Below are 27,135 nucleotides of genomic sequence, written 5' to 3'. Positions count from 1 at the left end.
CTCTATTAAAAATGTGGTACAGAACTAAGCAAAGAATTTTCAACTGAGGAATATCAAATGACCAAGAAGTACCTAAAGAAATGTTCAACATCCTTAGTCATCAAGGAAATTCAAATAAAAACAACCTTGAGATCCACCTCACACCAATCAGAATGTCTAAGATCAAAAACTCAAGTGACAATAGATGCTAGTCAGGATGGGATTCTTTCAACTTGGAAGAAAAGGGCACAATAGTTGTATAGTTATCCATATATTTGTTACATTTTCTTGATGAAGCCTTACTATATAGATAATTCAGATAGGAGTGATGCTATTGGTAGGTGGTGAGTATGCACTTCTCTGCACTCTAGAATGTTGGTATTAAAAGCTGACTTGAATGTTCATTTCTATTTCCGTAAGGAATGATTGTATGACCTTAGAGTTTTTAATGTTTTCTTCTAGAAAGGATCAAAAATGGCAAGTGCTTTCTAAGTACAGTTGTATTATATATGTTTGTATTTATTTATGTGTTTATACACACATATGCTTTTCTTTTCAGAAGAAAATTTGTCACTTAATAACTTTTATAACTGTTCAAACTACTATATTTCTATGATTATAATCTAATGGAATACTATATAATTTCAAGAATCAGTACAGTACTGTGAAAGCAGCCTTTTACTTTGATACATACTTTTTTATGGGAACATATGATTTCATTTTTAAAGTCTTGTTTCTAAGGGAGAAATAATAGCTGCTCCTTAAAACACCACTTCAGAGTTGGGTGGTGAAATAACACTTCATGGCTACACTTAAAGCAAAGTCTGAGAACCTAGGCTGCTGGCTCCAAGTAGAAGATCCTGTACAGATACTTAGATAAGCCATCTGGACTCAGGCATCTGCACCCCAGATTTATGAATCTGAGCCTTGGGATCTTTATAAAGAGCTCTAAACCTTTACCATATCATTGAAATTTATGTGTTCTGTTTTGCAGTTTAATTGTGTATTCTGTTTCAATATTTTCTGTGCAAATGTAGTGTTGGCATTTTTAATGAAGCAACTGTTTTATATAGGTTGAATTTATTGTACATATATTTACTTTATTAAGTATTATTGTGTTTCACAATTTGTACTTGTGGACTCAATAGAAAGCTTCTTTCCATGATGATTTTATATTAACATGGACCCCCAAAATATCTCTTCAAGTCTGTCAAGTTATCTATTTCCCATCACCATTATTGGCTTAAATAATGTGTGTTATATCTGAAAAAGCAAAGTTTTAGGAGCAGCAACCCATTTCCAGTCAAAGTAGGCAGTAAAAGGACACTGGAGGGTACATATCATCATATCAAGAATGATTGTACTTTTAATTGTTAATAGAAAATAATATATCTATTTTTATATCTACTTTAATATTTATGCAGATATAAAAGATCCTGAGTCATAGGCTGTTGAGCGTGAATGTCAATCTATAGAAAATTTGATGTAATACTTATGTGTATTTCAAATATAAAATTCTCCCTTCTGAATGAACCCTAAAGTAAATTTGAGTTAGATTTGGGCCTCCCATGAAAGATTAGAAACATCCCTTTATCCAAATACTTTATCTTAGTTTTAGTTTTTCTGTTTCAGTATTTTCTTCCTAGTGTCCAATAATATCACATCTAGATTGATAAAATAATTTCAATTGCATCATTTATATTGAGAAGAAAAATAAATTTACATGCTAATAAATTATCATGCTATATAAAAATTATCCTTGCTTTCTGGGGGAAATTATAGGCAAGTATATCTTTTACTTTAATTTGTTGATGATTAAAGAACATTTGTACTCATAGAATTGTTCCTTGTGTGAATTCTTGTGCTTATAATTCTTTTGGTGCTCCTGGAGATAGTAGAGTAAAAAGAATACTTCACTAGAAATGAAATCTTTGTTGAACACCAGTGCTCCCTATATTCACATGACTAGGTACTTTTAGATTAACTGCAACTTTCATAATATAGACATTGCCACTATTGATGGTGCTTAGATATCAATAATTTTTATTTGAAATTTTACTTTATTTTTGTCATGTGTTTCTAGGATCAATGACACCTGTTTTGGATTCATTTTTGTTTGTTTGCTTGTTTTGTTTTTTTAGTGAAGAATTTTTCTTTCTTATCTTTTCTCTATTTTCTGTCTATTTTTAGGTCTTTCCTATATTTTATTTAATAATACTTAAAGATTTTTTTACATGCATACACTATGTATCAATCAAATATACTTCAAATTTACTCTATTCTAATTCCCACCCCCATTGCACCATCAATTTCTATTCCCAACATTATGTGTTTTCATTTTTTTGCATTCTAGGTTCATTATGTGCAGTCGGTATGTGTAGAGATGGAAAACGCTTTATATGTTGTATTACAAGTGCTACATACATGCGGTCTATCGTTGATAACTCCTCAGCAATGGTAGGTCTTCCTAACAATCTCATCTTCATGCTGGGACTTTATGCAGTTTCAGCTTCTGCAGGTTTTCTGAGTCTGTCAGAACTATAAGGTAAAATGTAAAACTGCCGGGTAATGATTTCAAAATAGTCTCTTTATAGTTCTCTACCACCTCTGCTACTCACAGTTTTCCATCCTCTCTTCTTTAATGAATCCAGAGGCTTAGGAGGACAAAGTGTGATGTAGTTGCCAGATTTGTGAAAAAGAACTACATAATAGATCAGTGTAACAGTCAATTCTTTCCAAAGAAGCTTCATTTTGCAACAGATGGCAACTAACAGAAAGACCGACAGCTGACCAAGTGTAAAGAATGAGAGGCTGTAGAATCCTTGGCCATAAATATGACATCTATATCACACATGCTTTCAACCCAATCCTTAAGGATTATGGCAGAAGAGGAGAGAGTCAGTTTAAAAGATCCACATACAATGGATGAATACATTAAAAGTGATTACAGCACACAGAGTGGCAGTTTCACCTATGAACTCATAGTGATTGTGACATATGCAAAAAACAGACAAAATCTCAACATGAAGCAGGGAGCAGGGTAAGCAGCTAAGGAGTTACTCATATTTGGTAGATTCTAGGGGGGGAGAGAGAGAGAGAGAGAGAGAGAGGGAGAGAGAGAGAGAGAGAGAGAGAGAGAGAGAGAGAGAGAGAGAGAGAGAGAGAGAGAAAGAGAGAACAAGAGAGAGAGAGAACAAGAGAGAGAGAGAGATTTCTTAAAGGGCATGGCTCCTGGTAGATGAAACACAGTCCAGAACAGACTCCTAAATCCAAGTATTTGAGTAACAGAAAGGGAACATTATGGGTTAAGAAAACAACATGAAGATGGATGGGTAGGAGATATGTATCTTGGATGAGTTTGCAAAGGGATTGTATAAAATTTGGACCTATTAATTAAATTTTTAAAAAATCGTACTTTGTGTATTATAAAACAAAGCCCTTTAAAGTATTTCAAAGATTTTTGATCATTTGGTATTGTTCTAGTTAATATCAAAATGTTCACTACTTCTCTGGTTCCAAATTTAGATATCTTTTATTGGGTTCTGATTTTTGCCCTACATTCTGCCACAAGTACAAATGATCCCTTCTTTTGTTAAACTGTTATGGAAAAGGCATGTCAGAAGAATGAATAATTTATTATTTAGCATTTTATATATTCCCTTTTAAATGTCTGACCAAATGAAAGTGGGATAATACTAGATTAGTCTCTCTCCAAAGAGCATTTGAAGGTGATACATGTTCCTCGTTCAATTTTTAACTATCCCATTTGAGATCTTTGAGAGCAATTGATCTTTTTATTTTGTCCCTTAAAAATATCCTTATCTACTATATAATATACATATTCTATGTGACTTTTTTCCAATATAGGAAAAAGTCCAGTATTTAATTTATAAAATTAATGATTATTAATGTGTAAGTATCTTTAGTTTTCTATTACTGTAGAAATGATTCTAATCTTATTTTTGTGCAAAACATAAATGGTAAGAGACAATGAGAATGAGTCATACATTTTGTTTGTAAACCTATCTTACACAGAACTTTCACTGTTACATAGTACTCATTTTTATATTGGAAAAATACTTGAAAACCAGTTTATTACAATAAGTTATGAATATTTTAAAATGAGCAAACATTTAGTCTTAACAATGCAAATTTAGAAAAGACTTTTATAATCAATATTATCTAATTTTTGTGACATATATTAATACATAAATTTCATTACACATGTGTGTGGGGGGTATGTGTATAGGTGTGTGTGTGTGCATGACTCTGTATGCATACTAACAAAAGTCAAGTTCAGAAGACAACTTTCAAGAGTTATGTCTCTCCCTCTGATTTTGGGATTATTAGATTTGGTGCCATCCTTACAGTTCAAGTATATATTTTACTTTGCATTTTATCTTTCTATAGTTTCTTAGCTTAGCAGCTAAGAGACTTTGTTGTTCTTACAAAGGACCATGTTAAGATTCTATCCTGACATCTGGTCCCTCGGAGTGGTCTAGGTCTTCAGACCCAGAGCATCAGATTCTCTTTTCTAGCTCTAAGGGACTTACAATCACAGCATACACACACACACACACACACACATACACACACACACACACACACACACACACACACACACACACACACATATATATATATATATATATATATATATATATATATATATATATATATATATATACATATGCACATCTGCATACACAAACACATCCAAAGACACATAACAAAACAGTCAACTTTTTCCTATAGAAGGCTTGTTGCCTTTTACTTCCTCAGTGATTTCTGAAATTTTACTTAACCTTCTCACTGTACTCCCTCACATCTTCTTAAAATGTTCATGCAATGAATAACATTAATTATTGATATAAAAGGTCTACAGCTGTGACTCACTAACCTCTCTTTAGGTATTACTCCATTGGGAGCACTTTAGCAATTGAGTGTCTGATAGCTAAGGATGACAATATAATAATGAATCTATCTTATTTTAAATCATTGTTTGTGGTAAATTGACATAGTAACAAAATAATATATTGGTTTTTGTAGAGCAATGTGGAATTTATTTTAATTTGATGTCATATGAAAGGTATATATTTTATATTAAAAAGTAATGACAGGCATGCTGCCTTCTGTCACTGTCAGGTAATGTCCACTGTTCTTTGACCTGTAGTATATGAACCTTTTTTTTTTTAAAGATGTAACATTAGTAATTTACTTTGTAACATGAGATGGTTACATGGTTTAAAATAACTTATGGAACTGTTAAAAACAAAAGCCAATACAATAGCTTCTATTTGCTTACAAGTGCATAAAAAGCTAATATGAGCATGTCACAATTTTGATGACAGTTATGAATTTTAGTTTGTTTTTGGTAACATTATGGTATTGAAGGATGTACTCCAACTACATTTATCAAAATCATTTTATATTCAGTGCAAACAAAGTATATATTTTTATCCAAGAATGCTTACAGTACATAACTGGAAAGACAATTCACATCCAACACTAACATTCAGTTCAGTAGAAGAATAATCCATTGTCATTGCTGGGAAATCTTTTAAGATGAGAGGAAAATCAAAGTCTGCTGTGAGTAAAGAGGGCCTGTTGTCAAGCTTTTAAAATCACATTTCAAAGTCAATTGGAAGCAAACATGGGAGAACAAGAGATAAATGATTTTTTGTTACAATATTCCAGATGGTCTGACTATTTAAAAGTATGTATTCACATCAAGACACTTCTCTCTTTCCATTCATCAGATATTTGGAGGAGCTGCTTAATGTTAAAGATTATTGGTAGCAAGTATTAATTGATACTAATAATAGAAGTGGGTTATAAACACAGATTCTGCTACAAGAATTATATTTGAAATAGCATCTGTGCACTGTGTCAGAGGTACTGAATTATTTTCCACAAAAATAATGTTGATCTATAAAACATATATGCATTTCATTGTTCTGTTTAACTCAAGCCACCTGACAAATCATGCTCTAGATTAATTAACACATAAGCCTTCAATTTGGTGCCGTTATCTTATTCTTCAAATTTGTGTAAGGGCAAAGCTGACATCTCTAAAGGTTACAAAGAACTTAGAATGAAGTTGCCTTAATAACCCCCTTTTCTGAAGTATTGAACTTGGTGAAGGATAATGTGGCTATTGCTCCTTTTCAAGGATAGGTAGAAGTCAATTATTACATATAATACATCTTTTCATCACTGGTTAAATGGGACAAAAATGAGTAATGATAATGATACAATTAAACCCAAGTTAAATATAACCAAGTAACTTGATTTTAAAGAATTACCAAACTTTCATATGCTTAAATAGCATTTTGTTTGACAAGAGCTGATTGAATTGAAACAATTTTCTTTTTCATGATTTCATTAAATATAGACATACATAGAAGCATCTGAAATTGCTGTAAACCCTGGGCCTTAGCTTATGATGAGCTAAAGAGACTGTGGTCAATGGTAGGCTTCTAATAAATTGGTCAGCAGAAATCAACCTTAAATACTTTTAACTTCATTTTGTCTAGTCATACTGTAACAATCAAAAGAGATTATTTTTCTATTTGGTAAGAATACTTTTTCTTCCCAAAACACTAACTCTTGAGAAAAACAAACTGAGGGCAGAGCTTGTGTGGACATCAGTTTCTCCATGACTAGATGCAGTACTGTTCATGATTCTTTAGCTTTTATGTGATAACTATGGTAGTTTCTACAGAAATCTCATGACTGCATCAATAAATGCACAAGTACGATATTTATGTGTTTCATGAATTTTCTTCTCTAGAATATATTTTAAATGAAAAACACCACAGAGATCATCAATAGGTCAGAATTAATGTATTGGTTCATATTTACATGGTACAGAAATCATAAATCAGTACTTCTAGGGTACTGTTATTTTGAATCTCAATTTATTATCAGTTATTTTTTAAAGAACCCATTCTTGTCAGCTGTTTGTCACTTAAAATTTTTGAGTGTTTGTAACAAAGTGAAATAATATTCAATAATGAATAATAATTTTCATGTGAAGTTGGTAGAGACCCACCCATGTCAGAATTTTACATTGTGCAAAGTTTTCTAATGTAATAGAGTAAGTATACTTAGAACACAATTAATCTAACCCTAATTACAGCCTGCCAAATACTCCCGTCCTGTCTTCCCATAATGCTTCTAACCTAATAGGTGCCTACTTACCTCTCATTGCCTTCATAACCCCTGTAGACCCTTGTTTTGTGGTACCACCAACAAAGTGATCCCGGATCTGTCAGCAATTCACTTGTAGTTGTTAATATCTACTGAAAAAGAAAATAAATTCAGTTAACTCACTATTAATTCTGAAGGTATTTACTTTTATTTTTGTATGTTAAAAGTGATTCGATTATTAAATCATGGCAAAACTGTATGAGGTGGAAGATTTTGTATGTTTATAAAGTTGTACAAAGGTCACTGTGATGAATTTTAGAACATTGTCATTCAGAAAGAAAATAAAATGTGCTGGTTGGCCATCATTCCCCAGCATTTACAGAGGCATTCCTGCTATTCCTGCTATAATCTTTGTCTCTTATACCTTTTCTACATCTTTTTTGCAATGTTCCCTGAGCCTTAGATATGGGAGGGTTTTTATAGATGAATTCATTGGTACTGGGCTTCACAACTCTGCTGTATATTGATTGGTATTCATTAATATTCTCTGTCTGTTTCAAAGAGCTTTATAATTGGATTTAAGACCCACTGAAAAAGAGAAAACCATGTCTGTGAGTGGAAACTAGGAAAATAGTTAATGTTAAGTCATGGTTTTTAGCGGAGAATCGACCACCACTACTTTACTAAATAGTCATAGTCTCTAACATTTTAAACATTTGTCCTTATACCCATAGATAAATGTAGTCCTTTCCCTCATCAAAAATACACCCCACCCTCTTAGTTTATGTGTGTCCTGGCCCTTAAGTTCAAATATCTATAGAGGACAAAATCATTAGATTCCACTGGAGCTAGAGACACAGACAAGTGTAGTTACTGACGTGGCTGCTATGTGTGTTCAGAACATGTTCTTATCTGCTGAACTCCCTGTATAGTCCTTCTCTATATAATTATTAACCCTATTACCTCTGGTTTTAATTTGCTCACCTTGGGTATTTTCTTTGGAGTTTTATCATGTTTTCCTGGTGCATAACTTCTCCTCCGTTTTTGAGAACACAGAGAAGATCTATGCCAAAAGTCTGCATTATTTAAGGCATTAAGTTATTGTGTTTTGATTTTTACTATTTCTTTTTAAAAGTTTACTTTTATTCTTTAAAATTTTCATGCATTAATATAAATTATTTGGATATATTTCTCTACTCTATATTTCCAAATACTTCGGGACCCAGCAGCACATCTCTACCCATCTTCATGTTCTCATTTCATTTATTATTTATAGTATTCTAATCTGGGTTTTTTCTGGCTCCTGCTTATTATAAATAAGGCTGTTATGAACATAGTGGAGCATGTGCCCTTATTACATGTTACAGCATCTTCTGGGTATATGCCCACGAGTGGTATAGCTGGATCCTCAGGTAGTATTATGTTCAATTTTCTGAGGAACTGCCAAACTGATTTCCAGAGTGGTTGAACCAGCTTTTAATCCCACCAGCAATGGAGAAGTGTTCCTTTTTCCACACATCCTTGCTAGCATCTGCTATCACTTGAGTTTTTGATCTTAGCAATTCTGACTGGTGTGAGGTGGAATCTCATGGTTGTTTTGATTTGCATTTCCCTGATGACTACGGATGTTGAACATTTCTATAGCAGCCATGCTTATAATAGCCAGGAACTGGAACGAACCCAGGTGTCCTTCAACAGAGGAATACATTCAGAAAATGTGGTACATTTACACAATGGAGTACTACTCAGCTATTAAAAATAATGAATTCATGAAATTCTTTGGCAAATGGATAGAACTTGAAAATATCTTTCTGAGTAAGGTAACCCAATTGCAAAAAAACAAACAAACAAACAAACAAACAAACAAACAAACATGGTTTACACTCCCTGATAAGTGTATATTAGCCCAAAAGTTCCAAATAACCAAGAAACCATTCACAGACCACATGAAGCTCAAGAAGAAGGAAGACCAAAGTGTGGGGGCTTTGGAGCTTCTTAGGAGAAGAAAATACTCATAGGAGCAAATATGGAGATAAAGTGTAGAGCAGAGACTGAAGGAAAGGACATCCAGTGACTGTCCCACTTGGGGATTCATCCCATATACAGTTACCAAACCCAGACACTATTGTAGATGCCAAGAGCGCATGCTGAATGGAGCCTGATATGGCTGTCTCCTGAGAGGTCCTGCCAGAGCCTTACAAATACAGAGGCGGATGCTCACAGCCAACCATTAGACTGAATGTGGGGTCCCCAGTAGAGGAGTTAGAGAAAGGACTAAAGGAGATGAGTGGGTTTGCAACCCAATAGGAAGATCAACAATATCAACCAACCAGACTCCCCCCTCCCCTGAACTCCCTGGAACTAAGCTGTCAACAGAGAAGTACACATGGCTCCAGCTGCACATGTAGCAGAGAATGGCCTTGTCATGCAACAAATGGGAGGAGAGGTCCTTGATCCTATGAAGGCTAGATTGATGCCACAGTGTAGGGGAATTGAGAGTGGTGAGTTGGGTGTGGGTGGGTGGGTGGAGGAACACCTTCGCAGAATCAGGGGGAGGGAGGATGGGATAGGGGTTTTCTGGGAGGGGAAAACCTGGAAAGGGGATAAAATTTGAAATGTAAGCAAAGAAAATATCCAGTAAAAATATAATATCCTAATCAGCATTGGTTGCTATTACTGCTGACCAGGAGGACAGTCTTAATATTTTCCTTTTCATACTAGAACAACAGGTAGAAAATGATTCTCAATTCCCCTTTTCTTATCCTTGTGGTTTTCTTTTAGCATAAGTTATCTTTAATTATTACATTAATCTGTTTGCTTTTCTCTCTCTTGGTTTGTTTTGTTTGTGTGTATTGTTAATTTTTACTGTCATTATTAATTACCTTTATTTTTGTCAAAATTTCATCAGTATATAAAATGTATATTGACCACTTTTATCTCCGACATCCCTATCAATGTTGTTCTGCCTCCTTTCTTTCCAGCAACCATGTAAAATTAACTTCTGTTCCTTTTGTTTCATGATCCACTGAGATCAACCTCTGCTGTCCGTGTGGCAACAGGTTTGAGGCATCTTTTAGCATATAAAAATAATATATTTAGTTTTTAAAATGATCTTAATATCCTTTAAAATTCAGCCATTATTGATTTTTAGTATTGGCCTATTTTATTATTATATTCACTATAAAATGTTTTATATTATGTAAAGTACACTCTGTAAAAATTGCTTTTAAAAATGGATGCAGACTAGTTTGGTCTGTATATTTTCCCTCTGCATATTTAATATTACAGCATTCTTGTTTGCTACATTTTACTTTTTCTGACAGTGTGCAATGCCAGCAATAGGTACAGTTCTCAGTCTGGTGTATGAGTTTAAATGCCATAGTTAACATTTCCTACAAGAAGTAATGACTTTGTAAAACTGATAAGATATGCAATGGGGTGCATTATGATATCATTCTATAGAAGACACTGGATGAATGACCTGGCGTTCTTAAATATGAGCTCTGCTTTATGAGACAAAATGCTAAGAGTGATAGGCAAGATGTTTTAGATAATATGCTGTCTAAATCATTCCCTCAACTTGGTTCATTTAATTTCTTTTTAAGCTAGTGACAGAGATGATATATTACTCATTATTTTAAAAGGTTCTTCAATAGACCAGAAAAATAATGAATAGCTCTTTTGACCCCAAACCCAGGGATAATTATGATTATCTGCACTATTTGGTGTGAAAATAGTCAGACAATGTTCGTGGTCTATTACTTCAACTGTGATATTTGTGTGATATTTGATATAATACACATCAAATCATGAAGGTTATTCAACCTTAGAGTTCTGAAAATGGACTTAGCCTTAAATGAAAGTTAAGTATATGTGCTACTTTTCTGCAGTCTGCCTTTGTTGAGTATTCCTGGATATGGATCACTGGAAGCATACTGATTTCATCTCCCATGGACAAAACTTAAAAAAAAAAAAGTTAGTTATTCTTTACTTTTAAATACTCCACTAGAAGAGAAGGTAGCTTGACACTGTAAGTATGTACGTACACCTGAAGTCAGAACACAACTTTGTTATTATCTGTTTTACTGAATTGTCTGGAAACAGATTCACTTTGATACAGTAGACAGTATTTATGGAACATGCTCAGAAAACTAAAGAAACATACAGATAATTTGTTGTACAATTTCAATCAACAGATCCTAAAACAATAATTGTCACATATGAAACTCATGATTGTCTTTAGTTCTGTGGCATCTGTTTTCTGCTATTTAGCATGACTCAACCAGGTTCTCACCTTTAAAACCTGCAGTGATTGAGAGTTCACCTGTACATTTCTAAATTACAGGTGCCACAGCATTTTCCACAATGTGTAGTTCACTTCAGTACCTTATTATATTTCCTTTTTTTTTTTAAACAAAAAAACACACAGATCTTAGCATTTTATTTTGCTAACAAAATATTAATTTTTGGAATTTCTGGCAGAGATGATTGAAAGGAAAGGGGAGAATTATAAGATTAAATAATCATATAGCCCAAATCAGCTTAAGCGATTATTATGTTCCAACTTAGATATTCTTAACTTCATAATGGTACAAAAGTAGTATACATTCTATGAAAAAGTTACTAGGCTAGCAAGATAAAAGACAACATTCCATTGTCAATTCAATATGAATCAGGACAGCAACAAGGCACATGGCTTTGTCATCACCATAACTATGAAGAAGAGGACCCTACAGACTCAATGTATAGTATTGCTTAGCTTCATTATTCAATAGGTTACATGTATTTGATGCAATTTCAGCTTATACTAGTTTCAGCATTCTATATTTTTAATATGATGCAACTCCTTCATAAGAAAAGGAACATATGTATAAAAACAATGCACACAAAGAAATACAAAAAAAAAAAAGAGCTAGAATTTAGACTTACACAAAGAACGCTGTATCCTATATATAAACAAGTTCACTTTAGAGAGGAAATGGAAAAATGAGAAAGTGGGAGAGGCCAATGACATTTTATTATCTATTTTGTTTTTACATTTTATTTTATTAGATATTTTCTTTCTTTATATTTCAAGTGCTATCCAGAAGTTCCCTATACCCTCCCCCAGCCCTGCTCCCCTACCCACCCACTCCCACTTCTTGGCCCTAGGTTTCCCTGTACTGGGGCATATAAAATTTGCAAGACCAAGAAGCCTCTCTTCCCAATGATGGCCGACTAGGCCACCATCTGCTACATATGCAGCTAGAGACATGAGCTCTGGGGGTACTATTTAGTTCATACTGTGGTTCCACCTACAGGGTTGCAGACACCTTCAGCTCCTTGGGTACTTTCTCTAGCTCCTCCACTGGGGGCCCTGTGTTCCATCCTATAGATGACTGTGAGCATCCACTTTTGTTTTTGCCAGGCACTGGCATAGCCTCACAGGAGACAGTTATATCAGGGTCCTTTCAGCAAAATCTTGCTGGCATATGCAATATTGTCTGCATTTGGTGGCTGATTATGGGATGTATCCCAGGGTGGGGTAGTCTCTGGATAGTCCATCCTTTCATCTTAGCTCCAAACTTTGTCTCTGTAATTCCTTTCATGGGTATTTTGTTCCCTAGTCTAAGGAGGAATGAAGTATCCACACATTGGTCTTCCTTCTTGATTTTCTTGTGTTTGCAAATTGTATTTTGGGTATTCTTAGTTTCTGGGATAATATACACTTATTAGTGAGTGCATATCTAGTGACTTCTTTTGTGATTGGGATACCTCACTAAAGATGATATCCTCGAGATACATCCATTTGCCCAAGAATTTCCTAAATTCATTATTTATAATAGTTGAGTAGTACTCCATTGTGTAAATGTACCACATTTTCTATATCCATTCCTCTGTTGAGGGACATCTGGGTTCTTTACAGCTTCTGGCTATTATAAATAAGGCTGCTATGAACATAGTGGAGCATGTGTCCTTATTACCAGATGGAACATCTTTTGGGTATATGCCCAGGAGAGGTATTGCTGAATTTTCCAGTAGTACTATGTCCAATTTTCTGAGGAGCCTCCAGACTGACTTCCAGAGTGGTTGTACAAGCTTGCAATCTCACCAGCAATGGAAGAGTGTTCCTCTTTCTCCACATCCTGGCCAGCATCAGCTGTCACCTGAATTTTTGATCTTAGACATTCTGACTGGTGTGAGGTGGAATCTCAGGGTTGCTTTGATTTGCATTTCCCTGATGATTAAGGATGTTGAACAGTTTTTCAGGTGCTTCTCAGCCATTTGGTATTCCTTAGTTGAGAATTCTTTGTTTAGCTCTGTACCACATTTATAATTGGGTTATTTGAATTTCTGGTGTCCAGCTTCTTGAGCTCTTTGTATATATTGAATATTAGTCCCCTATCAGATTTAGGATTGGTAAAAATCCTTTCCCAATCTGTTGGTGGCCTTCTTGTGTTATCGACAGTGTCTTTTGCCTTTCAGAAATTTCTCAATTTTATGATGTCCCATTTGTCAGTTAGTGATCTTGTAGCACAAGCCATTGCTGTTCTTTTTAGGAATTTTCCCCCTGTCCCCATATCTTCGAGGCTTTTCCCCACTTTCTCCCGTATACATTTCAGCGTCTCTTATTTTATGTGGAGATCTTTGATCCCCTTAAGACTTGTGCTTTGTACAAGGAGATAAGAATGGATCAGTTCATATTCTTCTACGTGATAACAGCCAGTTGTGCCAGCACCATTTGTTGAAAATGCTGTCATTTTTCCACTGGATGGTTTTAGCTCCCTTGTCAAAGATCAAGTGACCATAGGTGTGTGGATTCATTTCTGGGTCTTCAATGGTATTCTACTCATCTACCTTTGTGTTGCTGTACCAGTACCATGCAGTTTTTAATCAGAATTGCTCTGTAGTATAGCGTAAGGTCAGGAATGCTGATTCCACCAGAGGTTCTTTTATTGTTGAGAATACTTTTTCCTATCCCACGTTTTTTTTTTTTTTTTTATTCCAGATGAATTTACAAATTACCCTTTCTAACTCAGTGAAGAATTGAGTTGGAATTTTGATAGGGATTGCATTGAATCTGTAGATTTCTTGCGGCAGGATAGCCATTTTCACTATATTAATCCTACCAATCCATGAGCATGGGAGATCTTTCCATATTCTGAGATCTTCTTCAATTTCTTTCTTCAGAGATGTGAAGTTGTTATTATAGATCTTTCACTTCCTTAGTTAGAGTCATACCAAAGTATTTTATATTATTTGTGACTATTGTGAAGGGTGTTTCCCTAATTTCTTTCTCAGACTGTTTATACTTTGTGTAGAGAAAGGCCATTGATTTGTTTGAGTTAATTTTATATCCAGCTACTGAACTGAAGCTGTTTATCAGGTTTAGGAGTTCTCTGATGGAATTTTTAGGGTCACATATATATTATCATATCATCTGCAAAAAGTGATATTTTGACTTCTTCCTTTCCAATTTGTATCCCCTGACCTGCTTTTGTTGTCAAATTGCTCTGGTTAGGACTTCAAATACTATATTGAATAAGTAGGGAGAAAGGTGGCAGCCATGTCTAGTCACTGATTTTAGTGGGATTGTTTCGAGTTTCTCTCCATCTAGTTTGATGTTGGCTACTGGTTTGCTGTATATTGGTTTTATTATGTTTAGGTATGGGCCTTGAATTCCTGAACTTTCAAAGACTTATCATGAATGGGTGCTTGTTTTTGTCAAATGCTTTCTCAGCACCTAAAGAGACGATCATGTGGTTTTTGTCTTTGAGTTTGTTTATATAGTGGATTACATTGATGGATTTTCATATATTAAACCATCCCTGCATTCCTGGGATGAAGCCTACTTGATCATGATGGATGAATGTATTGATGTGTTCTTGGATTCAGTTTGCAAGGATTTTTTGAGTATTCTTGCATTGATATTCATGAGGGAAATTGGTCTGATGTTCTATTTCTTTGTTGGACCTTTGTCTGGTTTAGGTATCACAGTAACTGTGGCTTCATAGAATGAATTGGGTAGAGTACCTTCTGTTTGTATTTTGTGCAATAGTTTGAGGAGCGTTGGAATTAGGTCTTCTTTGAAGGTCTGATAGAACTCTGCATTAAACCCATTAGGTCCTGCACCTTTTTTTGTTTGGGAGACTATTGATGACTGCTTCTATTTCTTTAGGGGAAATGGGACTGTTTAGATCGTTAATCTGATCATGATTTAACTTTGGTACCTGGTATCTGTTTAGGAAGTTGTACCTTTCATCCAGATTTTCTAGTTTTGTTGAGTATAGCCTTTTGTAGTAGGATCTGATGATGTTTTGGATTTCCTCAGGTTCTGTTGTTATGTCTCCATTTTCATTTCTAATTTTGTTAATTAGGATACTGTCCCTGTGCCCTCTAGGGAGTCTGGCTAAGGGTTTATCTATCTTGTTGCTTTTTTCAAAGAACCACCTCCTGGTCTGGTTGATTCTCTGTATAGTTCTTTTTGTTTCCCCTTGGTTGATTTCAGCCCCGAGTTTGATTATTTCCTGATGTCTCCTCCTCTTGGGTGAATTTGCTTCCTTTAGTTTTAGAGCTTCCAAGTGTGCTGTCAGGCTGCTAGTGTATGCTCTCTCTAGCTTCTTTTTGGAGGCACTCGGGGCTATGAGTTTTCCTCTAGGACTGCTTTCATTGTGTCCCATAAGTTTGGGAATGTTGTGAGTTCATTTTCATTAAACTCTAAAAATTCTTTAATTTCTTTCTTTATTTGATCCTTGTCCAAGGAATCGTTGGGTAGAGTGTTGTTCAGTTTCCACGTGAATGTTGGCTTTCTATTATTTATGCTGTTATTGAAGATCATCCTCAGTCTGTGGTGATCAGATAGGATGCATGGGATAATTCAATATTTTTATATGTGTGGAGGCCTTTTTTGTTTTCAATTATATGGTCAATTTTGGAGGAGGTACCATGTGGTGCTGAGAAGAAGGTATATCCTTTTGTCTTAGGATTAAATGTTCTGTAGATATTTATTAAACCATTTGTTTCATAACTTCTCTTATTGTCCATGTGTCTGTGTTTAGTTTCTCTTTCCAGGATCTGTCTATTGCTGAAATGGGGGTATTGAAGTCTCCAACTATTATTGTGTGACGTGCAATGTGTGCTTTGAGCTTTACTAAAGTTTCTTTAATGAATGTGACTGCCCTTGTATTTGGAGCATAGATATTCAGAATTGAGTGTTCATCTTGGTAGATTTTACCTTTGATGCATATGAAGTGTCCCTCCTTGTCATTTTTGATAACATTGTGTTGGATGTCAGTTTTTTTTTCTACATTAGCTTGTTTCTTCTGACTATTTGCTTGGATAATTTTTTTTCCAGCTTTTCATTCTGAGGTAGTGTCTGTCTTTTTCCATGAGGTGGGTTTCGTGTAAGCAGCAAAATGTTGGGTCCTATTTGTGTAGCCATTCCATTAGTTTATGTCTTTTTATTGGGGAATTGAGTTCATTGATGATAAAAGAAATTAAAGAGACATAATTGTTATTTTCTGTTATTTTTGTTGTTAAATTTGGGATTCTGTTCTTGTGGCTGTCTTCTTTCAGTTCTGTTTAAAGATTAATTTCTTGCTTTTTCTAGGGTGTAGTTTCTGTCCTTGTGTTAGTGTTTTCCCTTTATTATCCTTTGAAGGTCTTAATTTGTGGAAAAATATTGTGTGAATTTGGTTTTATCATGGAATACTTTGTTTTCTTCATGTATGGTAATTTAGAGTTTTGCTGAGTATAGTAGCCTGGGCTGGCATTTATGTTCTCTTAGGGTCTGAATTACATGTCCAGGATCTTCTGGCTTTCATAGTCTCTAGTTAGAAGTCTGGTGTAATTCTAATAGGCCTGCCTTTATGTGTTACTTGACCTTTTCCCCTTACTGCTTTTATTATTCTATCTTTATTTAGTGCTTCTGATTATTATGTGTTGGGGGGAATTTCTTTTCTGGTCCCTTCTATTTGGAGTTCTGTAGGCTTCTTGTATGTTCATGAGCATCTTTCTTTAGGTATGGGAAGTTTTTTTCTATAATTTTGTTGAAGATATTTGCTGGCCCTTTAAGTTGAAAATTTTCATTCTCATCTACTCCTATTATCTGTAGGTTTGGTCTTCTCATTGTGTCCTGGATTTCCTGCATGTTTTGAGTTAGAATCTGTGTGCATTTTGCATTTTCTTTGATTGTTGTGTCCATGTTCTTTATGGAATATTCTGTATCTGAGATTCTCTTTTCCATCTCTTGTTTTCAGTTGCTGATGCTTACATCTATGGTTCCTGATTTCTTTCCTAGGGTTTCTATCTCCAGAGTGGTCTCATATTGGGTTTTCTTTATTGTTTCTACTTCCCTTTTTACATCTTAGTTGGTTTTGTTCAATTCCATCATCTGTTTGGTTGTGTTTTCTTGTAATTTTTTAAGGACTTCTACCTCTTTAGCAGTGTTCTCCTGTATTTCTTTTTCTTTCTTTCTTTCTTTCTTTCTTTCTTTCTTTCTTTCTTTCTTTCTTTCTTTCCTTCCTTCCTTCCTTCCTTCCTTCCTTCCTTCCTTCCTTCTTTTCTTGTTTGTTTGTTTGTTTGTTTGTTTGTTTGTTTTTCGCGACAGGGTTTTTCTGTATAGCCCTGGCTGTCGTGGAACTCACTTTGTAGACCAGGCTGTCCTCAAACTCAGAAATACGCCTGCCTCTGCCTCCAGAGTTCTGGGATTTAAGACCTGCGCTACCAAGCTCAGCTCCTGTATTTATTTAAGTGAGTTATTAATGCCCTTCTTAAAGTCCTCTATCAGCATCATCAGATATGATTCAAGTCTTGTTTTTTGGTTGTGTTGGGGTATCTGAGACTGGCTGAGTTGGGAGTCCTGGCTTCTGATGATGGTGAGTGGTATTGGTTTCTGTTAGTAAGATTCTTATTTTTGCCTTTTGCCATCTGGTAATCTCTGGTGTCAGTTGTTATAGTTGTCTCTGGTTGGAGCTGGTTCCTCTTTTTATTCTGTTAGCCTCTGTCAGCTGTCCTGGGAGTCTAGATCTCTCTTGAGTCTCATTGGTCAGAGTACTCTCTGTAGGCAAGCTCTCCTCTTATAGGAAAGGTGCACAAAGGTCTGACATTCAGACCTGCCTCCTGGCTGAAGATGAAGGCCTGAAACAGGTCCTGTTCCAGAAGATGTCTTGCCTCTGCAGTCAGCGAGCTGACCTGCGCAGACTGGTCTCCAATGGACCTGGGACACAAGATGGCTCTCTCACCTGCTCAGGCAGTCATAGCCCTACCAGGCAGTCACCTCTTCTCTGGCGGGGAAGGTGCCTGGATGTCTGGAGCCCGAAATGGGGATCTGTCCCAAAAGCTGTGTTGCTTCTGTCTGTCCCAGAAGCTGTGTAGCTTCTGCAGTCTGCACTCTCTCCTGCACAGCAGACTCACCTTATTATATTTATGTTTTTCTTCACAACTCTCCCATTGGTAGAATATATAGTAAGTTCCACAGTTCTTATACATACAGGTTGGTGTTGTTGAAGAGAGTATTATTAATGGCAAATCCATATTTTAGACATCAGACAAAACCTAAACAATCATATTTCATAATTAATACCTATAAATTCTAGTTCATATAATTGCTATGTACAACATTATCCAAATGAGCAAAATCAAACTAAAATATAACACAGTAGAAAACTCAGCTCTTATCATAATTATGTCATAGTCCTCTGACTTTTATTCAATACGCATATGAATTTGATTATTTATATGTTTTATAAGTAGATTATATATGGAAATGTGGCATAAATATAAAAGTACATTAATCAATATGTGGAATTAATACATTAATATATTATTGCTTGTTAGATGCAAAGAATTATTAATCCAGAGAATTATAACTATCCTGTTGTTACTATTCATTCTCTAACCTTACACAAGGGCTTGCCTGAGCTCAGTTCCCTAGTGATAGCAAAATATTAAACTTAATGAGCATTGGCTGAAAAATCATATTTTCTATTTTTATTCTCAAAGTACAGGTTATGAATTCTTTGATGTTGAACAAATTATGTATTTTTGCAATTATTTGTATGTTAAAGGAAAGCAATATAGTCTAAAGTAATGTTATAAACATGGTATGAATGGACATATAAAATGTCCCATTATTTGCTTTTAATGTTCTCACATCAGTCACTGTTCAAGTATGAAGTGAGTATATGGGTAGACAATTTTTACTACTATATCAAGAAAATATGAAATTATATATACCTTCAAAATAACAGTGACAGGATTCTTAACAAGAACAAAATGGGTATGAAAAATGTTTTGTACCAATTAAAAGTTAAAAGTTGAAGATTAGAAGTCATAGAAGCAGCATAGAGCTTTTCACATTAAGATTTCTGAGTATCATTACCCAGAGAAATTCTCACTCCCTGAATGTATTCTGTCTTCTATTTCTTGCCCTTTTCAAGGTAAGTGTAGTCTACTTTTCATTTTCTCATGTTGACAACTAGTAGGCAAGCAGAGCATAGAAATGTTAATAAGTGAAAATTTACTAAGAAATCATTTTATTTGAAAGGATTCTATTCAAGAAGTAATATGGGGTGAAGAAAGAGAGTTGTAACTTTAAAAGTTTAGGTGTAATGCTGGCCAAATTAGGTTCTTGTCCATAAGAAGTTTTGGAATGAACAAAAAAGTGAGATTTTATTGCATCGGAAAATAAACACCATGACTAATGGCACAAAGAATCAATCAAATTATAAAACATTGTAGAAAAATATCTTTGATCATTCTTTTCTTATACTTTTACAACTTGAGATATATAAAAGCTCAATTCACTCTTGAAAAAAAGCAAAAAGGAATTTGTTAATTTGAAGTAAAGGTTTAAAAGTTGCTATTTTATGTAGTTAAATCAAAATAGATCAATAAACAGTTACTTTTATATAACCCTTCCCAGCCTTGAATAAAACTATTAATCTCAAATTAATTTTCCTATAAAATTGTTGTACCAAGTAACAACATTATTGGTTTTATACCCCAAATTCTATTTTAAAGAAAAAACATAAAGGGTAGTGAAAAATATATTCTCTCAAGATCAATATTTAGGAAATAGATTAAAGTCCTATTTCATGTATATTACTTGATGGCAATGGTGACTCATCTCTCACAGAGGGGAAACAAATCTTTAATAAAGAGCAACATAATACAGTTCATTTTGCTTCTGTTTTTTCTTGTTTCTAACTCCCTTTCATTGCATGTTTAATTATTAGCATTTGTAACTGATACATATATATCCATATTAGGAGGGCAAAATTCAAAGAGTTTACTGTCCTTACTATTTTCTAGTTAACAAAAACATGTTATGCACACTTCACAACTGCCTAATATTTATACTTCTTATTTCCTAGTGATGAGATTGCAGAGCTTCTAACTATGAATTAAAGGCTTCTCTTGACTCATTTCACTTAGGTTTCTTCTTCACGTTCATAAAAAAAAAAAAAAAAAAAAAAACTTTCCAGGCTTTCCTTTCTGCACTACTCAGAGAGCTGTAAATCACACTAATGCGTTCTTTTCTTTTCCTTCTTTTCTTTTCTTTTCTTTTCTTTTCTTTTCTTTTCTTTTCTTTTCTTTTCTCTTCTCTTCTCTTCTCTTCTCTTCTTTTCTTTTCTTTTCTTTTTCTTTTTTAATTTGGTTATTTTATTTACTTACCTTTCAAATATTATCCCCCTTCTGACTTAAACCCTATCCGCTCCCCCAACTCATTGTTTGTATGAGGGTGCCTTAGCACCCTAGCATTCCCCTACTCTGAATCATCAAGCCTCCATAGGACCAAGAGGCTCTCTTCCCAATGATGCTATTGTTAATTCAAGTTTCATGTGTTCAAAGTGAAGCACTTGTTTTTTCCTTCTATGGTAACATTCACCATGGAGAATATGTGTAAATTATGTCTTACTACCGATGTGTTACATGTGTTTCTCAATAGGTTCAGATTACAATAATGAGATTTAGGTGCTAGGAAGACAACTACATTGATAAAATAATTTTTCCATGGAAGCATGAGGACCTATGGTGAGTTCCCAGAACACATAGAAAAATCCAAGTGTGGTAGTAATTACACTTGTAATCCCAGAGTAGAGGAGGAGATGGATGGATCGTTGGGTCTTTCTATTCCACTAGCTTCCTCTTCAGCTTCAGGCCCTTCCTTAGATCAAAAGACACGTAGAAATGGAGGAATCACATCTGAGTTTGTCTTCTGGTTCACATGCATATAGACATGCATGCACAGACTCATGAATAAACACACAGAATGGAAAAAAAAACCATATCAAGTCTGTTTTCAGTTTAGGATCTTATCTTTAATTCTTGATCCTTTTATTTGTAGTTATAGGTCATATTTCCTTTAGAATTAAGCTTCAGTGAATACATTAGTATAGAAAAGAGTCAAATAATTTTGTACATAGTTCAATAAATTTGTGTACATGCTGTTTCTTGTTGAAAACATTAATAGATCTTGTAATAAACAGGTACTTTAAATGTGCATGGGTATTTACATGTCAGTAATAGTAATTTATATATTCTGGATAAAAATCGTGCAATATTGACTACTAAAAATATTCAAAATATTTTCTTAACAGACAATCACACAATACAAACCAATACAAAGCTTTATCAAGGAAGGGTCACTCTTCTCATGTCATCCAGGAAATATTCTAATCCTTTGACTCTGTGAGAATATATGGAAAATATTCTACTTGAGGTTTTAGGCACTAGGCCCATCTCATGTATTGGCCTGCAGAAAAGAACAAAAAGTACAGTTTGTACCATCAGAGGAATTATTCCAAGTCATGTAAGATAATTGAGATTTTCTATTTATAAGCTCTTTAACTTTGCCACTAAAAGCTATCTCTTCTAGCTCAGAAACACATTTATGAATTTGGCAGTGACCTACATCAGCATTCTTCAAAGTTGGAAGCCCTGTAAAATATGAATTTGAACTAAATAAATAAATAAATCTTAAGCCCCCCTCAGAGGCTAGACACTTGAACTGACAAATAATTCTGGATAGTAATGGCAAAAAAAGTCTGATTCTGGAATTATATCTCAGTAGTGAGAAACATATTGCTTTAGCAGAAGATAGACTCCAGTTTGGTTCAAGCACTGTATCTGGCATCACATAAGTGCTTGTATCTCTAGCGCTAAGATATCCAAAACCCTCTTCTGGATTGTGGGAGCAGTTGACATCATATGCCTATACCACACATGGACACATAATTAAAAATAAAGTAAAATATTATACAAAAAATTACAGACTGTATAAAAGATTAAAGAATAATGTAAAAACTCAAAAATTTACAAATCCTAAATGAGCAGATTTTAGTTAATTTTTACTATGTTTGCTCTGATTATGGAAGTCACTTTGGATAATTAAACAATACTGGCAGTTTCATATTATGTTTATAAAGGGAGATTATTTTTAAGCACCCAAATGATATACTTTGATATACTTTATACTTTCAATTTAAATAATTTTCTTGATATATTTTCCCTTTTGGAAATTGAATTTTTGTTTTGGTTTTTTGTTTTGTTTTGTTTTGGTTTGGTTTGGTTTTGGTTTTGGTTTTGGTTTTTGGTTTTTTGAGACAGGGTTTTTCTGTATAGCCCTGGCTGTTCTGGAACTCACTCTGTAGACCAGGCTGGCCTCAAACTCAGAAATCTACCTGCCTCTGCCTCCCAAGTGCTAGGATTGAAGGCATGAGCCACCACCACCCGGCGGAAGTTGAATTTTTGTAGTCTTTAAATTTTTCTTCTTATTCCATTTCTTTAAGTATCAGTACATATGGATAAAAGAAAGGGCCACAGTTCCCATGTCATCTAGGTAATATCCTAACTCTTTGATTCTCTGAGGATATATAGAAAAAGTTCTACTTGAGGTTTTAGGCCCTGGGCCCTTCACCTGTTGGTCTGCAGAAAATTACAAAAAGAACAGTTTGAACCAACAGGGGAAGTGCTATATTGATCAAGTTAATAATCATATTGATCAAGGTAATAATCACTACTTAATCCTCACTGAAAAATATCTCTCATTTTTTTATTACTCTTGTCTTTGCATTTTGGGACTGAAACAGGAAAATCAGATAAGTTTCATGCAGGTTTGTGCTACTTAGTGAGTTCTAGGCTAGCCTGCTCAGAGTGAGACGCTTCCTAAAAAGTAAACAAAAACACACATATTATACATAATAGATAGAAGTTAGACTGATGATAGATGATGATAGTTTATAGATAATACATACATACATACATACACACATACATACATCATTCCGTATTGACTAGAACTAACTTCTAAGTGACTACATACCTTTGCTTCCTAATGGGAAGAAACGCAGGAACTTCAAAGTTTGTACTATTTCCAGGTCATATCAGACTCAGAACACTATACAGATCAGGTACAATGTCTTAGCAGTTAAAAGAAAACTTACTCAATTCTTTTGCTGAGGATCTAGGTTCAATTCTAGTCTGTAACTTCAGTCTGACATTTTCAGACCTCTGCAAGGCATGAGGCAGACAAATCGCTTTGCAAAGTCATACATGAAAACAAAAACATGTAGACAAATATTTTTGTAAATATTTTAGAAAAAAGTTTTTGTAACAAAGGAACAATTTTATTTCATCCAATCTTCTGCCACATATCTAAATTATTTGAATGTAATATTTACTGACTAACTACTTTTCAGGTCTTCTCAGCACAAATCATTAGTACAATGAATACTATGATGATTATATCAAGCAAAGATAGCAAGAGTATTGAGTGATTATAGTAAAGCCATTATGCCTAGAATCCATACTATATTATTCAATAAAAATTGAATATAGCAGGAGCTGTACAAAAGTTTATTTTATACTATACATGTTTATTTGTGGCCATGGGCAAGTTCAATGATAGACACTTTCTCTAGTTTACACTCTGCACAATTATTGACATAACTAAATGTGACTTAGAATTAATATTTCATAGTATTTGATATTCTTATGAGGTAAAACTTGGAGTAAAATGATGGAATTAATGTTTATGATTTCTCACAGAAATACTGTACTTCATTTTATGATTTGTATAATAATTGACATTTAGAGTGTTGTAAACTAATTTGTAAAGTTCTCATTCTTAATTATGGGATGAAATAGAATTAAAAGCAGTATTCTAGGAAATTAAGGGAAATGATTATGCATTCTGTATTTATTTCCAAAAGCACAATTCACTTTCAATAAATTATTTCTCTTTATATCTTCTGTTTAACTTTTAAAATACCAAAGTACATAATTCCATTGATCTAAGACAATCAGTCTTCCTAATTAGACAGGTTAGCTATGGTCAAGGGCAAATTGAATAGTAATAAGAAATGCCATGTAAGAAACAGTATGAGTCTTCAAGCCAAATGTGTTTGAACTCAAATTTACAAATAACTTCACAAAGGTAGAGAATTTATGCTTTTATCTTCAAGCTGCATAATAACTAATAAAGGAAAAGATCTGTCTGGCACAAAGTAATGCTTTGTATATAAATGAGACAGTAGTACATACAGATGATACAATTACCTTTTCTATTTTTTTCTTTATTTTGGTTTTATTTTATTCTGCTAAACTACTAGAAATTTTAGAAATTTTTATTGTAGCCCTGGAAAATATTTATAAACTCTGTCTCCTGTCAGCCTTTTGCCTGTGTGGTCTGTCATTTAACAGTCCATGCTTTGTCATGTTCCATTAATACAAATATAATCTTACCAAAATATTCCTAATAGTCCTCCATTGCTGAGGAAATGGGTTAATCATATGTTATGCCAGATAAATAAAGTGCTGTACATTTACTTGTTGAATAAAAGAAAACTACTATATATTTACAAAAATTAAAAACAGCATTGCTCATAGTTCCATCAAAACTTTAGAAACTTTTCATTGAGCTCTAATACAATGAATGTAGAAAATTTAAAAAGAAGACTTAAACACAAAATGGTTAAACAATCTGCTAGTTTTCGATGTGAATTTTGATGAGGAAATAATTCCTAGTATTAATTCAAAGGATATGCAATATAATAAAAATTCTTAAAGGGTTTAAAGTGTATGGCATCCCTTTTTAAAAGTATTATACCTGTGTTCCTTAATTAATGGGTGAACTGCCTTAATTATTTAAACACATTTAAAATAACCAATAGTTTAATATGGAAATATAAAATGACATAATGTGAGGTTTGAGGTTCACTTGTCAAATAGTTGTTGTTTGTAAGGATATATTTCAGTGTAATTTGTCAGTGTGGCTGTCTCTACCCAACATCCCAAGTTCTCAGTGTTTTTAATGAATTAAATTTATAATGAATCATGAACTCTAGTTAAAATTTACTTTTTATTTGCAAAGATCATGATTTTTTCCTGTTTATTTTAATTCAGTGAAGAGAACTTGTAATTTTTTATAGATAGGCAAATAGCATGATTTCATAATAGACACTTCAAAATTACTTTTTGCCATCTATTCAAACTATGATTTTCAATATTTAATCTCAGTTGTTTGATCACTCCATGTATGTCTTAATTGGTTCAGAAGTTAATATGAGGAAGGATATGATATTTATTCCAAACATAGCAAAAAGGGTCAGTAAAGATACCTTTCCTACTTGAAGGGCCAAATGAAAAAAAAGAAAAAAAAAGATTGCTCTGTATTGGTTTTACCCACTCAACTCAGCCTATATTCATGAAGCCTTACATATATTCACCTCAAATACATTTGCCTTGTACAAGTAATGAAGCAGTGGATGTAAAGTAATTATAGAAAAGAACAGATACCCACAGTTGTAACCAACAAGCAAGTTCAAAGCCTTCATCACTCTGAAAGTTTCCATCACTTGTACTATACAGCTATGGTGAGAGAATTTCATATAGCAGTCCCAGATCCATAATTTTTTCCCTGAATTTGACAGATACATTTGTCATTATCTCCTTCTTTGCTTAAAGCATTCCCTTGTAAAGATGCTACAATTCTGTGGTAGCACAATAGATCGAACCCCAGTGATCCAGGGAAAAAACAGCTTTTAAATATTATCCATGTATTGTGTGTTACACATTAAAAATAGAAAGTATCCAATTAGTAATTATTTGTGAAATTTCAATTAAAGTACTTAATCACAGAGAACAAAAGAAAATTTCAAAATAGTGATAAATTTGAACTAATTATCTTTTCCTCTAGATATTAATCTGAAGAAAGCAATAAACCTAGGTAAGTAATCCCATAAATTCATTCTTATACCAAATTTATTTCTATATATTTTAATGAATTTAGTCAGGAAATTACATAATTACTCACAATAGGTTCTAATATAACTAGAAGACCTGCATTTGTAGCTGTTTAGATTGGTGATATTGCAAGTGGAATTTTAACAAGAAAATATTACTTCACTTTGTTTGAGGTAATATGCAGCTTTTGGAAATAGAAAAGTTGATCTACTGTCAGAGATTGTATGGCTTTGTTCAATGTCACCTTCACTGTATAAATAAGTACACTATATCTCAAAAGTTTTATTTTTACTTATGTGCACAGTATTAATTTTATAACACCCTGAAATAATGCAACAGAATATCAGGAAGAGAAATTTCAAAACTCATAATAAATTTTCAGAGAAATAGAAATGATCCCTTGTTTAAGTCATAACTATGAAATATGAGGTAGTATTTTCAAGGCAACAGTGAACTTCAAGAGAAAAACTACTCCATGTTTTGACTTTGAGTTTATTCGAGCAACAAATTATAAAAGGCATTTGCACTGCCTTAGCTAAGGCTTGCCTTACTTATCAAAGCATATTTATTGCTCATCTGAGTATTATAATTTCATTAATTTTATATGTAACATATTCAAATTGCAAACTTTAAAATATTGGATCATAAAAGTGACTACAGCTAATATAGTTTAAATTTTTATTTATTTACTTATTTTCATTAGTTTTGTTTTCTTACAATCCAGATGTTGTCCACTCCTGGTCCATTTTCTACAGTTCCTCATCATGTTCCTCCTCT

The 27,135-nt window shown here is 33.8% G+C and overlaps 1 long non-coding RNA gene across 1 annotated transcript; it reads left to right on the top strand.

Moving 5' to 3' along the window:
- The first annotated feature begins 2,988 nt into the window (after window positions 1-2,988).
- On the top strand, window positions 2,989-27,135 carry Gm39640. The gene is made up of 3 exons (XR_865416.1): window positions 2,989-3,019; window positions 26,312-26,341; window positions 27,083-27,135. It is a non-coding gene; the product is annotated as a predicted gene, 39640 (long non-coding RNA).

This window comes from Mus musculus, chromosome 1 (genome assembly GCF_000001635.26).
Source record: "Mus musculus strain C57BL/6J chromosome 1, GRCm38.p6 C57BL/6J".
Lineage (NCBI taxonomy): Eukaryota > Metazoa > Chordata > Mammalia > Rodentia > Muridae > Mus > Mus musculus.
The sequence above is the reverse complement of the archived record's forward strand: the minus strand, read 5'-3'. Positions and strand labels throughout refer to the sequence as shown.